This window comes from Saccopteryx bilineata, unplaced genomic scaffold, assembly GCF_036850765.1.
Source record: "Saccopteryx bilineata isolate mSacBil1 unplaced genomic scaffold, mSacBil1_pri_phased_curated manual_scaffold_24, whole genome shotgun sequence".
NCBI classification, from domain to species: Eukaryota; Metazoa; Chordata; class Mammalia; order Chiroptera; family Emballonuridae; genus Saccopteryx; species Saccopteryx bilineata.
In genome coordinates, this window is record NW_027095450.1 from 435,599 (window position 1) to 451,431 (window position 15,833).

The following is a 15,833-nucleotide window of genomic DNA, read 5'->3' on the forward strand; positions in this document are numbered from 1 at the left end:
CTATATAAGATGCACCTTAATTTTGAGACACAATTTTTGAGAAAATCATAACAATTGCAAATAAACAGGTAATGCAAGAAAAATAAAATACAACCACTCTATAAAATGCAACCAGGTTTCTAACCCCACATTTTTTCAAAAAAGAATGATTCTTCTACATGGAAAAATATGGTATACACCCTCCATATGTTTCTGTGAACATTCCATGTTTTCTTTTTATTTATTTATTTTTTTTTACAGAGACAGGGAGAGAGTCAGGGAGAGGGATAGATAGGTACAAAAAGACAAAAATTGAGAGAGTTTATATTATGTGTCAGGTCACAGATCAATCATCAGTTTTTTGTTGTGATCCCTTATGTGTTCATTGATCCTGTCTCATATGTGCCTTGACCATGGGGCTACAGCTGATTGAGTGACCTCTTTCTCAAGCCAATGACGTTAGGCTCAAGCTGGTAAGCTTTGCTCAAACCACATGAGCCTATGCTCAAGCTGTCACCCTTGGGATCCCAAACCTGTGTCCTCCTCATTCCGGGCAAATTCTCTAACCACTGAGCCATTACCTGCTCAGGCTTTGAATATTTTTTCTTTTAATTTCTCTGGATTTTATTTTGTATCCTGGTTCTTACTATGGGTGGAAAGGCTGTGTATTTTAAGGTTTTCTTGCCCTAAAATATATTCATCACTATATTTTTCTATAGGTTTCCTTATCTAGTTTTTATTTCCATTAATTTTAAGGTATTTTGAAACTTGAATTGTGATTTTGAGGGGAAGGGATAATTTAGGAGTGAATTTCCTTACGTTCAGAAAAGGGATTTTTAGATAGTTTCTATTACTGTTTACTATTTTAAGTGTAATGACTACAAGAAACATGCTTTATATCATTTCAAAGGTTCGAGGTAGTTGAAACTTGCTTAAAGAACTTACAGGATTATCTGTGGTAAATGTTTTCCAAGTGCACTTCCCTGCTGCCTCCTCGTGTGCACCTTGAGAATAACAGCTCAGATCAGTTCACCTAGAAAAATACATCAGTTGGGTGTTGTGCATTATCTATCAATGTTAAATCCAAGTCTATCTAAAAGAAACTTTTATATCTTGTAAAAATAAGGAATTTCTAGTTACTGCAGTGCTACTTCTTTCAACTGTTAATTGTAGTGAAAGCAAGAGATATACTTGGTATCATTTCAATCCTCTGAAGTTGGCTGGAACTTGCTCCATAGAACATACAATAATATTCTCTGTTACATGTGCTTCTCTGTTGCCACCTCATGTGCATCTTGGGAATCACACATCAGTACAGGTCCAAAGAAATAGTTTGCTAGAGTGCATTGTCTTTAAACATTGATTTCAATTTGTTGTTTCTGTAAAGATTTTGTGTATCTCTAGTTGTTTGTTTTCTGAAAATTCCTCGGTTCATCTTGATTTCCTTCTTTCCTTTCAGCCATGCTTTCAAACAACATTTGAAAGTGCCCATCATATACCAGGCACTGTGCTAGGAACTCATGTCTTTGCACTCAATGACCTCCCATTCTACTCTTTTAACTGCTGTCTTTCGATTTTTTTTTCCTCTTTTTAGAAGCAGAAAAGAGGGAGAGACAGTCAGACAGACTCCCGCATGTGCCAGACCGGGATCCACCTGGCACGCCCTCCCAGGGCGATGCTCTGCCCACGAAGGGGCGATGCCCTGCCCATCCTGGGCATCGCCATGTTGTGACCAGAGCCACTCTAGCACCTGAGGCAGAGGCCACAGAGCCATACCCAGCACACGGGCAATCCCTGCTCCAATGGAACCTTGGCTGCAGGTAGGATATTGTGAGACAGAGAGGAAAGCGTGGTGGAATGGTGGAGAACAAATGGGCGCTTCTCCTGTGTGCCCCCACCAGGAATCAAACCTGGGTCCTCTGCACACTAGGCTGACGCTCTACCACTGAGCCAACCGGCCAGGGCTTGAATTTCTTTTATATCTACTTCATGTATTGCAAATAGGATGTGCTTTGATTTGACAAGTATGTTGAATTTTAACAGCTATTTTATTATAAATAAAATAGCCACCTCATGTGCATGTTGGGAATCACATGTTAGTATATTTCCAAAGGAATTTTTGGCTAGAGGGCATTGTCTTTAAACGTTGATTCCAAGGTACCTAAAATAGTTTTGCTAAAGTTGTAAGGTTTCACATTTACTGAATTATTTACAAGAGTTAAACAGCTGTTTGCCTCTCAGAAAAAGAAATGTTAAAAATTACAATAGAACTCTGTTTTTTTACATGTTGTACCTGTAGTGCCTCTGCTTCGACTCACAAAAAGAATAAATTTTTTATTTTTATAACTGTTTCTTTTCTTCCTTTATAAAATAGTAAAAATCAATTCATACATACAAAGATATATTTTTAAATCATTTCTCAATGCAATATTATATAGTTCATTTAGTTATTCTTTACATTTGTGTTTTGGATAAAAAGAGTTTTAAGTTATTCAAGGTCTATGTTACACGTTTATGGTATCAAATTCACTGCAGTATTAAAGAGTGACATAGCTTATTTCTCTACAGGTAAAGCAGCATTAGTAATTTAAATAGTACTCAGTTTTGATATACAGTGATGTACCTGTACTGCATCTGATTAACATTGCAAAATGTATGAAAGAATGTTGTATCTACTGACTGTCTGTTTTCCTCTTTAAAAAATAGAAAAAAACAATTCATACTTATGAATATATATTTTTAACACATTGCTAAATGCAATGTTATATAATGCTTTTAGTTATTCCTTGTATTCGGGTTTCCTATAGGAAGGATTCTAGAGTTACTTGAGTTCTTGTGTTTTACATGTCTGTTTTCAAGTTTTCTGCAATATTTAAAGGAGGTACATAGCTGTGTGCTCTACAGGTAAAGCAGTGTTAGTATTTGAAATAGGAATCAGTTTTATTACACAATACTGTACCTGTACAGTTTCTCCTTAGCTATCAAAATGAATGAAGAATAATGTTTCAAATAACATTTAGATTTCTTAGATAAAAAACAAGTAAAACTCAATTCATACTTATTAAAATATATTTTTCTCAACACCTTTCATAATCCATTGCATGAGGGTTTCATATAAGATGAGTTTTAAGTTATTGTAGTTCATGTGTTACCCGTGTCTGGTTTCAAATTCACTGCTGTAATAAAAGAGTTACATATCTGTTTGTTCTACAGGTAAAGCAGTGTACCTGTACTGCTTCTGCTTAGCAACAAAAAATGAAGGAATTAGTTATTCGTTGTATGTGGGATTCGTTTAAGATGGGTTCTAGAGTAACTACAGTTTTCGTGTTTCACATGTCTGTGTTCAAATTCACTGCATTATTTACAGTAGTTACATAGCTGTTTGCTCTAAAGTTAAAGCAGTGTTAGTCGTTGAAATAAAACTCAGGTTTGTTACACAATACTGTATGTGTACTGCTTCATCTCACCTATCAAACAGAATGAAGAATAATGTTTCAAATAACTTTCTGTTTCCTTCTCTAAAGCACAAGTAAAAATGAAGAGATATTTTTTGAACACATATCTTAAGGTATTGTAAAAGAAATTATTTAGTAATTCTTTGCAATTTTTTCTGCTAACAACAGTTTCAAGTTTTCTGAATTAGTTTTTCTGAAGAATATGCTTTCATGTTTACTGAACGATTTACAAGAATTATACAACTGTTTGCTCTTCAGTTATACAGTGTTATTAATTGAAATAGGACTCAATTTTCTTACACAGCCATGTTCCTGAACTGCTTTAGCTTAGCATCACAAAATGAATGAAAGAATTTTGTTTCTATTAACTGTTCCTTTTCTTCTCTAAAGTTAATAATTCTTTAGTTCTTTATTGTATGCGGGTTTCATATAAGAAGGGTTCTAGAGTTACTAGATTTTTTTGCTTCTCTTGCCTGTGATCAAATTCACTGCTGTACAGCAGTTACATATCTGTTTGATGTACAGATAAGCAGTGTTAGTAGTCATTGAAATAGGACTCAGTTTTGAGATACAGTAAAGTACTTGTACTGCATCTGCTTAGACTGAAAAAAAGAATGAAAGAATTTAGTATCTACTAAATGTCTGTTTTCCTCTGTAAAAAATAGTAAAATCAATTCATACTCATGAATATATAATTTTATAACATTGCTAAATGCATTGTTACATAACTCTTAGATATTTGTTGTATGCAAGTTTCATAAAAGAAGGGCAATAGAGTTACTAGAGTTCTAGAGTGTCACGTGTCTGTGTTCAAATTCAATGCAGTATTTACAGGAGATACATAGCTGTTTCATCTACACGTAATGCAGTGTTAGTAGTCACTGAAATAGGAATCAGTTTTGAGTTACAGTAAAGTACTTGTACTGCATCTGCTTTGCATCGCAAAAAGAATGAAAGATTGTTGTATCTAAAACTGCTTTCCTCTGTAAAAAATAGTAGAATCAATTCATACTGTTGAATATATATTTTTAACAAATTTTAAAAACATTGTTATATAACTTTTTTACTTATTCGTTGCATGTGGGTTTTGTATAAAAAGTGCTTAACTAATTGGAGTTCAGGTGTTTCACTTGTTTGTTTTCAAATTCATTGCACTATTCAAAAGAGTTACATACCTGTTTGCTCTACAGGTAAAACAGTGCTGGTAGTCATTGAAATAGGACTCAGTTTTGAGATACAGTAAAGTACTTGTACTGCATCTGCTTAGCACCGCAAAAAGAATGAAAGAATGTTTTATCTAATAACTATCTGTTTTGCTCTGTAAAATAATAATAAAAATCAATTCATTCTTATGAATATGTTTTATCAAATTTCAAAATGCATTGGTACATAAGTCTTTTCCTTTTTTTGCATACATGTTTTGTATAAGAAGTGTTAAGTTATTGGAGTTCAAGAGTTTCATGTGTTTCTTATCAAATTCACTGCACAATTTAAAAAGTTACATAGCTGTTTGCTCTACAAGGATAGCAGTGTCAGTAGTCATTGAAATAGGACTCAGTTTTGAGATAGAGTAATGTACTTGTACTGCATCTGCTTAGCATCACAAAATGAATGAAAGAATGTTCTTTCTACTAACTGTCTGCTTTCTTCTGTACAGAATAGTAAAATCAATTCACACTCATGATTATCTTTTAAAACACATTGCTAAATACATTGTTAGAAACTCTTTTAGTTATTCGTTGTATGCGGGTTTCATATAAGAAGGGTGCTAGAGTTATTAGAGTTCTAGAGTTTCACGTGTCTGTGTTAAAATTCACTGCTGTATTTACAGGAGACACACAGCTATTTTATCTACAGGTAAAGCAGTGTTAGTAATCACTCAGTTTAGAGAAACAGTAATGTACTGCATCTGCTTAGCATCACAAAATGAATAAAAGAATGTTCTATCTACAAACAGTGTTTTTCTTTGTACAAATAGTAAAATCAATTCATACTCATGACTATATATTTTTAACACATTGTTAAATGCATTGTTATATCAGTCTTTTCCTTATTTGTTGCATGTGGGTTTTGTCTGTGTTCAAATTCAATGCACTAATTAAAAGTGTTACATAGCAGTTTGATTTACAAGGAAAGCAGTGTTAGTAGTCATTGAAATAGGACTCAGTTTTGATAAACAGTAAAGTACTTGTACTGCATTTGCTCAGCATCAAAAAAAGAATGAAAGAATGTTTTATCTAATAACTACCTGTTTTCCTCTATAAAACAATGGTAAAACTCAAATCATTTTCATTAATATGTTTTATCACATTGCTAAATGCATTGTTACTTAAGACTTTCCTTATTTGTTGTATGCCGGTTTTGTATAAGAAGTGTTTAAGTTATTGGAGTTCAAGAGTTTCACGTGTTTGTTTTCAAATCCACTGCACTATTTAAAAGAGTTATATAGCTATTTGCTCTACAGGGATAGCAGTGTCTGTCATTGAAATAGTACTCAGTTTTGAGATACAGTAAGGTACTTGTACTGCATCTGCTTAGCATCTCAAAATGAATAAAAGAATGTTCTATCAACAAACTGTGTGTTTTCCTCTGTACAAAATAGTAAAATCAATTCAAATGCATGCCTATGTATTTTTAACACACAGCTAAATGAATTCTTATATCAGTCTTATCCTTATTCGTTGCATCCGGGTTTTGTATAAGAAGTGTTTAAGTAATTGGAGCTCATGTCTTTCAAGTGTTTGTTTTTAAATTCACTGCACTATTTAAAAGTTACATAGCTGTTTGTTTTACAGGAAAACCAGGGTTAGGAGTAGTCATTGAAATAGGACTCAGTTTTGAGATACAGTAATATACTTGTAGAGCATCTGCTTAGCATCACAAAATGAATACGAGAGTGTTTAGCATCACAAAATGAATAAGAGAGTGTTCTATCTACTAACTGTTTTCTTCTGTACAAAATAGTAAAACCAATTCATACTCATGATTATATATTTTAGCACATTGCTAAATGCATTTTTACATAACTCTTTTAGTTAATCATTGTATGCGGGTTTCATATAAGAAGGGTGCTAGAGTTACTAAAGTTATAGTGTTTCAAGTGTCTGTGTCCAAATTCACTGCTGTATTTACAGAGGACACATAGCTGTTATATCTACAGGTAAAGCAGGGTTAGTAGTCACTGAAATAAAACTCAGTTTAGAGATACAGTAATGTACTTGTACTGCATATGCTTAGCATCACAAAATGTAAAAAGAGTGTTCTATCTACAAACGGTGTGTTTTCCTCTGTACAAAATAGTAAAATCAATTCATACCCATGCCTATGTATTTTTAACACATTGCTAAATGCATTGTTATATCAGTCTTTTTTTTATTCGTTGCATGCGGGTTTTGTATACGAAATGTTTAAGTAATTGGAGCTCATTTGTTTTACGTGTCTGTTTTCAAATTCATTGCACTATAAGAGTTACATAGCTGTTTGCTTTATAAAGAAAAGAGTGTTAGAAGTAATTAAAATGGGACTCAGTTTTGAGGTACAGTAATGTACTTGTACTGCATTTGCTAAGCATCAAAAAGAATGAGAGAATGTTCTATATACTAACTGTCTGTTTTCTTCTGTACAGAATAGTAAAATCAATTCATACTCATGAGTATATATTTTAAACACATTCCTAAATGCATTGTTACATAACTCTTAAAGTTATTCGTTGTATACGGGTTTCATAAAAGAAGGGTGCTAGAGATAATAGAGTTCTAGTGTTTCACGTGTCAGTGTTCTAATTCACTGCTTTATTAACAGGAGATACATACCGGTTTCATCTACAGGTAAAGCAGTGTTAGTAGTCACTGAAATAAGACTCAGGTTAGAGATACAGTAATGTTCTTCTACTGCATCTGCTTAGCATCCAAAAATGAATAAGAGAATGTTCTATCTACTAACTAACTATTATCTTCTATACACTATAGTAAAATCAATTCATACTCATGAGTATATATTTTTAACACATTGGTAAATGCATTGTTACATAACTCTTTTAGTTATTCATTGTATGCGGGTTTCATATAAGAAGGAAGCTAGATTTAGTAGAGTTCTAGTGTTTCATGTGTTTGTGTTCAAATACACTGCTGCATTTACAGGAGATACATACCTGTTTCATCTACTGGCAAAGCAGTGTTATTAGTCACTGAAAAAGGACTCAGTTTATAGATACAGTAATGTACTTGTACTGCATCTGCTTTGCATCACAAAATGAAAAAAAGAATGTTCTATCTACAAACTGTGTGTTTTTCTCTGTACAAAATAGTAGAATCAATTCATACTCCTGCCTATGTATTTTTAACACATTGTTAAATTCATTGTTATATCTGTCATTTTCTTATTCGATGCATGCGGGTTTCCTATAAGAAGAGTTTAAGTAATTGGAGCTCATGAGTTTCACGTGTTTGTTTTCAAATTCATTGCACTATTTAAAGTAGTTACATAGCTGTTTGCTCTACACGGATAGCCATGTTAGTAGTCACTGAAATAGGACTCAGTTTTGAGATACAGTAATATACTTGTCCTGCATCTGCTTAGCATCACAAAATGAATAACAGAATGTTCTATCTATTAACTGTCTGTTTTCTTCTGTACAAAATACTAAAATCAATTCATACTCATGACTATATATTTTGAACTCATTGCAAAATTAACACATTGCTAATTGCATTGTTACTTAACTCTTTTAGTTTTTCGTTGTATGCGGGTTTTTATATAAGAAGGGTGCTACAGTTACTAGAGTTCTAGTGTTTCACGTGTCTGTGTTCAAATTCACTGCTGTATTTAGAGGAGATACATACCTGTTTCATGTAAAGGTAAAGCAGTGTTAGGAGTCACTGAAATAGAATTCAGTTTAGAGATACAGTAATGTACTTGTACTGCATTTGCTTAGCATCAGAAAATGAATAAGAGAGTGTTCTATCTAAAAACTGTGTGTATTCCTCTGTACAAAATAGTAAAATCAGTTCATACTCATAATTATATATTTTTAAAACAATGCTAAATGCAGGTACATAACACTAAGTTATTCGTTGTATGCGGGTTTCACATAAGAAAGGTGCTTCAGTTACTAGAGTTCTAGAGTTTCACGTGTCTGTGTTTAAATTCCCTGTTTTATTTACAGGAGATACATACCTGTTTCATCTACAAGTAAAGCAGTGCTAGCAGTCACTGAAATAGGTGTCAGTTTAGAGATACAGTAATGTACTTGTACTGCATCTGCTTAGCATCACAAAATAAAAAAATGAATGTTCTATCTACAATCTGTGTGTTTTCTTCTGTACAAAATAATACAATCAATTCATACTCATGCCTAGGAATTTTTAACACACAGTTAAATGCACTGTTATATCAGTTTTTTCGTTATTCATTGCAGGCATATTTTGTATAAGAAGTGTTTAAGTAATTGGAGGTCATGTGTTTCAAGTGTTGTTTTCAAATTCATTCACTATTTACAATTTTCATAGCTGTTTGTTCTACAGGGAAACCACTGTTAGTAGTCATTGTAATAGGACTCAGTTTTGAGATACAGTAAAGTACTTGGACAGCATCTGCTTAGCATCAAAAAATGAATAAAAGAATGTTCTATCTACAAACTGTGTTTTGCTCTGTACAACACAGTAAAATCAATTCATACTCATGACTATATATTTTTAACAAATTGCTAAATGCATTGTTATATCAGTCATTTCCTTATTTGTTGCATGCGGGTTTTTCTGTGCTGAAATTCAATGCACTAATTAAAAGATTTACATAGCTGTTTTATTTACAGGGAAAGCAGTGTTATTAGTTTTTAAATAGGACTCAGTTTAGAGGTACAATAATATAGTTGTACTTCTTCTGCTTAGCATCCAAAAATGAATAAGAGAATGTTCTATCTACTAACAGTCTATTTTCTTCTGTACAAAAGAGTAAAAGCAATTCATACTCATGACTATGTATTTTGAACTCATTGCTAAATTAACACATTGATAAATGCATTGTTACATAACACTTTTATTTATTCGTTGTATGTGGGTTTCATATAAGAAGGGTGCTAGAGTTACTAGAGTTCTACTGCTTCACGTGTCTGAGTTTGAATTCACTGTTTTATTTACAGAGATTCATACCTGTTTCATCTACAGGTAAAGCAGTGTTAGTAGTCATTCAGTTTAGAGAAACAGTAATGTACTTGTACTGCATCTGTTTAGCATCACAAAATGAATAAAAGAATGTTCTATCCCAAATGTGTGTTTTCCTCTGTACAAAATAGTAAAATCAATTCATACTCATGACTATATATTTTTAACACATTGCTAAATGCATTGTTATATCAGGCTTTTCTTTATTTGTTGCATTCAGGTTTTTCTGTGTTCAAATTCAGTGCTTAATTAAAAGAGTTACATAGGTGTTTTATTTACAGGGAAAGAAGTGTTAGTAGTTATTGAAATAGGACTCAGTTTAGAGATACAGTAATGTACTTGTACTGTGTCCGCTTAGCATCCAAGTTGAAGAAGAGAATGTTCTATCTACTAACTGTCTTTTTTCTTCTGTACAGAATAGTAAAATCAATTCATACTCATGAGTATATATTTTTAACACATTGCAAAATACATTGTTACATAATTCTTTTAGTTATTTCTTGTATTCGGGTTTCATATAAGAAGGGTACTAGAGTTACTAGAGTTCTAGTATTACATGTGTCTGTGTTCAAATTCACTGCTCTATTTACAGGAGATACATACCTGTTTCATCTGCAAGTAAAGCAGTGTTAGTAGTCACTGAAATAGGACTCAGTTTGGAGATAGAGTAATGTACTTGTACTGCATCTGCTTAGCATCACAAAATGAATAAAAGAATGTTCTATCCTAAACTGCGTGTTTTCCTCTGTACAAAATAGCAAAATCAATTCACACTCATGCCTATGTACTTTTTAACACATTTCTAAATGCATTGTTATATCAGTCTTTTCCTTATTTGTTGCATGCGGTTTTTGCATATGAAGTATTTAAGTAATTGGAGCTCATTTGTTTCACGTGTCTTTTTTCAAATTCACTACTCTATTTACAGGAGATACATAGCTGTTTGCTCTTCAGGGAAACCAGTGTTAGTAGTCATTAAAATAAGACTCAGTTTTTAGATACAATAATGTACTTGTACAGCATTTGCTTAGCATCACAAATTAAATGAGAGTGTTCCATCTTCTGTCTGCTTTATTCTGTACAAAATATTAAAATCAAATCACACTCATGAGTATATATTTTAACACATTACTAAATGCATTGTTACAGAACTCTATTAGTTATTCGTTGTATGGAGGTTTCATATAAGAGAGGATGTAGAGTTACTAGAGTTCTAGTGTTTCACTGGTCTGTGTTCAAATTCACTGCTGTATTTACAGAGGACACATAGCTGTTTCATCTACAGGTAAAGCAGTGTTAGTAGTCAGTCAATTTAGAGATACAGTAATGTACTTGTACTGCATCTGCTTAGCATTACAAAATGAACAAAAGAATGTTCTATCTACAATCTGTGTGTTTTGCTCTGTACAAAATAGTAAAATCAATTCATAATCATGACTGTATATTTTAAAAACATAGCTAAATGCATTGTTATATCAATCTTTTCCTTATTTGTTACATGCGGGTTTTCTGTGTTCAAATTCAATGCACTAATTAAAAGATTTACATAGCTGTTTTATTTACAGGGAAAGCAGTGTTAGTAGTTATTGAAATAGGATTCAGTTTAGAGATACAGTAATATACTTGTACTGCTTCTGCTTAGCATCCAAAAATGAATAAGAGAATGTTCTATCTACAAACTGTCTGTTTTCTTCTGTATAGATTATTAAAATCAATTCATACTCATGAGTATATATTTTTAACACATTGCTAAATGCATTGTTACATAACTCTTTTTGTTATTTGTTGTATGCGGGTTTCATATAAGAATAGTGCTAGAGTCTATAGAGTTCTAGTGTTTCACGTGTCTATGTTCAAATTCACTGCTGTATTTACAGGAGATACATACCTGTTTCATCTACAGGTAAAGCAGTCTTAGTAGTCACTGTAATAACACTCAGTTTAGAGATAGAGTAATGAGCTTGTACTGCATCTGCTTAGCATCACAAAATGAATAAAAGAATGTTCTATCTACAAACGGTGTGTTTTCCTCTTTACAAAATAGCAAAATTAATTCATACTCATGCCTATATATTTCTAACACATTGCTAAATGCATTATTATATCAGTCTTTTCCTTATTCGTTGCATTCGGGTTCCGTATAAGAAGGGAGCTAGAGTTACTAGAGTTCTAGTGTTTCACGTGTCGTTGTTGAAATTCACTGCTTTATTTACAGCAGGTACATACCTGATTCATCTACAGGTAAAGCAGTGTTAGTAGTCACTCAGTTTAGAGATACAGTAATGTACTCATACTGCTTCTGCTTAGCATCAAAAAATGAATAAAAGAATGTTCTATCTACAAACTGTGTGTTTTCCTCTGTACAAAATAGTAGAATCAAATCATACTCATGCCTATGTATTTTTAACACACAGATAAATGCATTCTTATATCAGTCTTTCTGTTATTCACTGCAGGCGGTTTTGTATAAGAAGTGTTTAAGTAATTGGAGCTCATGTGTTTCACGTGTTTGTTTTCAAATTCATTGCACTATTTAAAAGTTACATAGCTGTTTGTTCTACAGGTAAAGCAGTGTTAGTAGTCATTGAAATAGGACTCAGTTTTGAGATACAGTAATGTACTTGTACAGCATCTGCTTAGTATCACAAAATGAAAAAGAGAGTGTTCTATCTACTAACTGTCTGTTTTCTTCTGTACAAAATAGTAAAATCAATTCATACTCATGACTATATATTTTGAACTCATTGCTAAATTAACACATTGGTAAATGCATTGTTACATAACTCTTTTAGTTATTCATTGTATGCGGGATTCATATAAGAAGGGTGCTAGTTTTACTAGAGTTCTAGTGATTCACATGTCTGTGTCCAAATTCACTGCTGTATATACAGAGTACACATAGCTATTTCAGCTATAGTTAAAGCAGTGTTAGTAGTCACTGAAATACGATTCAGTTTAGAGATACAAAATTGTACTTGTACTGCATCTGCTTTTATTCAAAAAATGAATAAAAGAATGTTCTATCTACAAAATGTATGATTTCCTCTGTACAAAATAGTAAAATCAATTTATACTCATGACTATATATTTTTTACACATTGCTAAATGCATTGTTATATCAGTCTTTTTTTTATTTGTTGCATGCGTGTTTTTCTGTGTTCAAATTCAATACACTAATTAAAAGAGTTACATAGCTCTTTTATTTACAGGGAAAGCAGTGTTAGTAGTTATTGAAATAGGACTCAGTTTAGAGATACAGTAATGTACTTGTCCTGCATCTGCTTAGCATCCAAAAATGAATATGAAAATGTTGTATCTACTAACTGTCTGTTTTCTTCTGTACAGAATATTAAAATCAATTCATACTCATGAGTATATATTTTTTACACATTGCTAAATGCATTGTTACATAACTCCTTTAGTTATTCCTTGTATGAGGGTTTCATATAAGAAGGGTGCTAGAGTTACTAGACTTCCAGTGTTTCACGTGTCAGTGTTCTAATTCACTGCTTCAAGTACAGGAGATATATACCTGTTTCATCTACAGGTAGAGCAGTGTTAGTAGTCAGTAAAATAGGACTCAGGTTAGAGATACAATAATGTACTTTTACAGCATCTGCTTAGCATCACAAATTGAATGAGAGTGTTCCATCTTCTGTTTGTTTTCTTCTGTACAAAATATTAAAATCAATTCACACTTATGAGTATATATTTTAACACATTACTAAATGCATTGTTACAGAACTCTATTAGTTATTCGTTGTTTGCGGGTTTCATATACGAAGGGTGCTAGAGTTACTAGAGTTCTAGTGTTTCACTTCTCTGTGTTCAAATTCACTGCTTTATTTACAGAGGACACATAGTTGTTTCATCTACAGGTAAAGCAATGTTAGTATTCACTGAAATAAGACCCAGTTTAGAGATACAGAATTTTTCTTGTACTGTATCTGCTAAGCATCACAAAATGAATAAAAAAATGTTCTATCTACAAACTGTGTGTTTTGCTTTATACAAAACAGTAAAATCAATTCATACTTATGACTGTATATTTTGAACTCATAGCTAAATGCATTGTTATATCAGTCTTTTTTTATTTGTTGCATGCGGGTTTTTCTTTGTTCAAATTCAATGCACTAATTAAAAGATTTACATAACTGTTTTATTTACAAGGAAAGCAGTGTTATTAGTTTTTGAAATAGGACTCAGTTTAAAGATACAGTAATGTAGTTGTACTGCTTGTGCTTAGCATCCAAAAATGAATAAGAGAATGTTCTATCTACTAACATTCTATTTTCTTCTGTACAAAAGAGTAAAAGCAATTTATACTCATGACTAAATATTTTGAACTCATTGCTAAATTAACACATTGCTAAATGCATTGTTATATAACACTTTTATTTATACGTTGTATGCGGGTTTCATATAAGAAGGGTGCGAGAGTTACTAGAGTTCTAGTGTTTCACGTGTCTGTGTTTGAATTCACTGTTTTATTTACAGAGATACATATCTGTTTCTTCTACAGGTAAAGCAGTGTTAGTAGTCACTCAGTTTAGAGATACAGTAATGTACTTGTACTGCATCTGGTTAGCATCACAAAATGAATAAAAGAATGTTCTATCTCCAAATGTGTGTTTTCTTCTGTACAAAATTGTAAAGTCAATTCATAATCATGACTATATATTTTTAACACACTGCTAAATACATTGTTATATCAGGCTTTTCCTTATTTGTTGCATGCTGTTTTTTCTGTGTTTAAATTCAGAGCATTAATTAAAAGAGTTACATAGCTGTTTTATTTACAGGGAAAGAAATGTTAGTAGTTACTGAAATAGTACTCAGTTTACACATACAATAATGTACTTGTACTGCGTCTGCTTAGCATCCAAATTGAAGAGGAGAATGTTCTATCTACTAACTGTCTTTTTTCTTTGGTACAGAATAGTGAAATCAATTCATACTCATGAGTATATATTTTTAACACATTGTGAAATGCATTGTTACATTATTCTTTTAGTTATTTCTTGTATGCGGGTTTCATATAAGAAGGGTGCTAGAGTTACTAGACTTCCAGTGTTTCACGTGTCAGAGTTCTAATTCACTGCTTCATTTACAGGAGATAAATACCTGTTTCATCTACAGGTAGAGCAGTGTTAGTAGTCAGTAAAATAGGACTCAGTTTAGAGATACAGGAATGTACTTGTACTGCATATGCTTAGCATCCAAAGATGAATAATAGAATGTTCTATCTACTAACTGTCTGTTTTCTTCTGTACAGAATAGTACAATCAATTCATACTCATGAGTATATATTTTTAACACATTGCTAAATGCATTGTTACATAACTCTTTTAGTTATTCATTGTATGTGGGTTTCATATAAGTGGGGTGCTAGAGTTGCTAGAGTTCTAGTGTTTTACGTGTCTGTGTTTAAATTCACTGCTTTCTTTACAGGAGATACATATGTGTTTCATCTACATGTAAAGCAGTTTTAGTAGTCATTCAGTTTAGAGAAACAGTAATGTACTTTACTGCATCTGCTTAGCATCACAAAATGAATAAAAGAATGTTCTATCTACAAAATGTGTGTTTTCCTCTGTACAAAATAGTAAAATCAATTCATACTCATGACTATATATTTTTAACACATTGCTAAAGGCATTGTTATATCAGTCTTTTCCTTATTTGCTGCATGCGGGTTTTTTGTAAGAAGTGTTTAAGTAATTGGAGCTCATGCGTTTCACGTGTTTGTTTTCAAATTCATTGCACTATTTAAAAGTTACATAGCTGTTTGTTTTACTGGGAAACCAGTGTTAGTAGTCATTGAAATAGGACTCAGTTTTGAGATACAGTAATGTAGTTGTACAGCATCTGCTTAGTATCATAAAAAAAATAAGAGAGTGTTCTGTCTACTAACTGTCTGTTTTCTTCTGTACAAAATAGTAAAATCAATTCATACTCATGACTATATATTTTGAACTCATTGCTCAATTAACACATTGGTAAATGCATTGTTACATAACTCTTTTAGTTATTCATTGTATGCGGGATTCATATAAGAAGCGTGCTAGTTTTACTAGAGTTCTAGTGATGTCTGTGTCCAAATTCACTGCTGTATATACAGAGTACACATAGCTATTTCATCTATAGTTAAAGCAGTGTTAGTAGTCACTGAAATACGATTCAGTTTAGAGATACAAAATTGTACTTGTACTGCATCTGCTTTTATTCAAAAAATGAA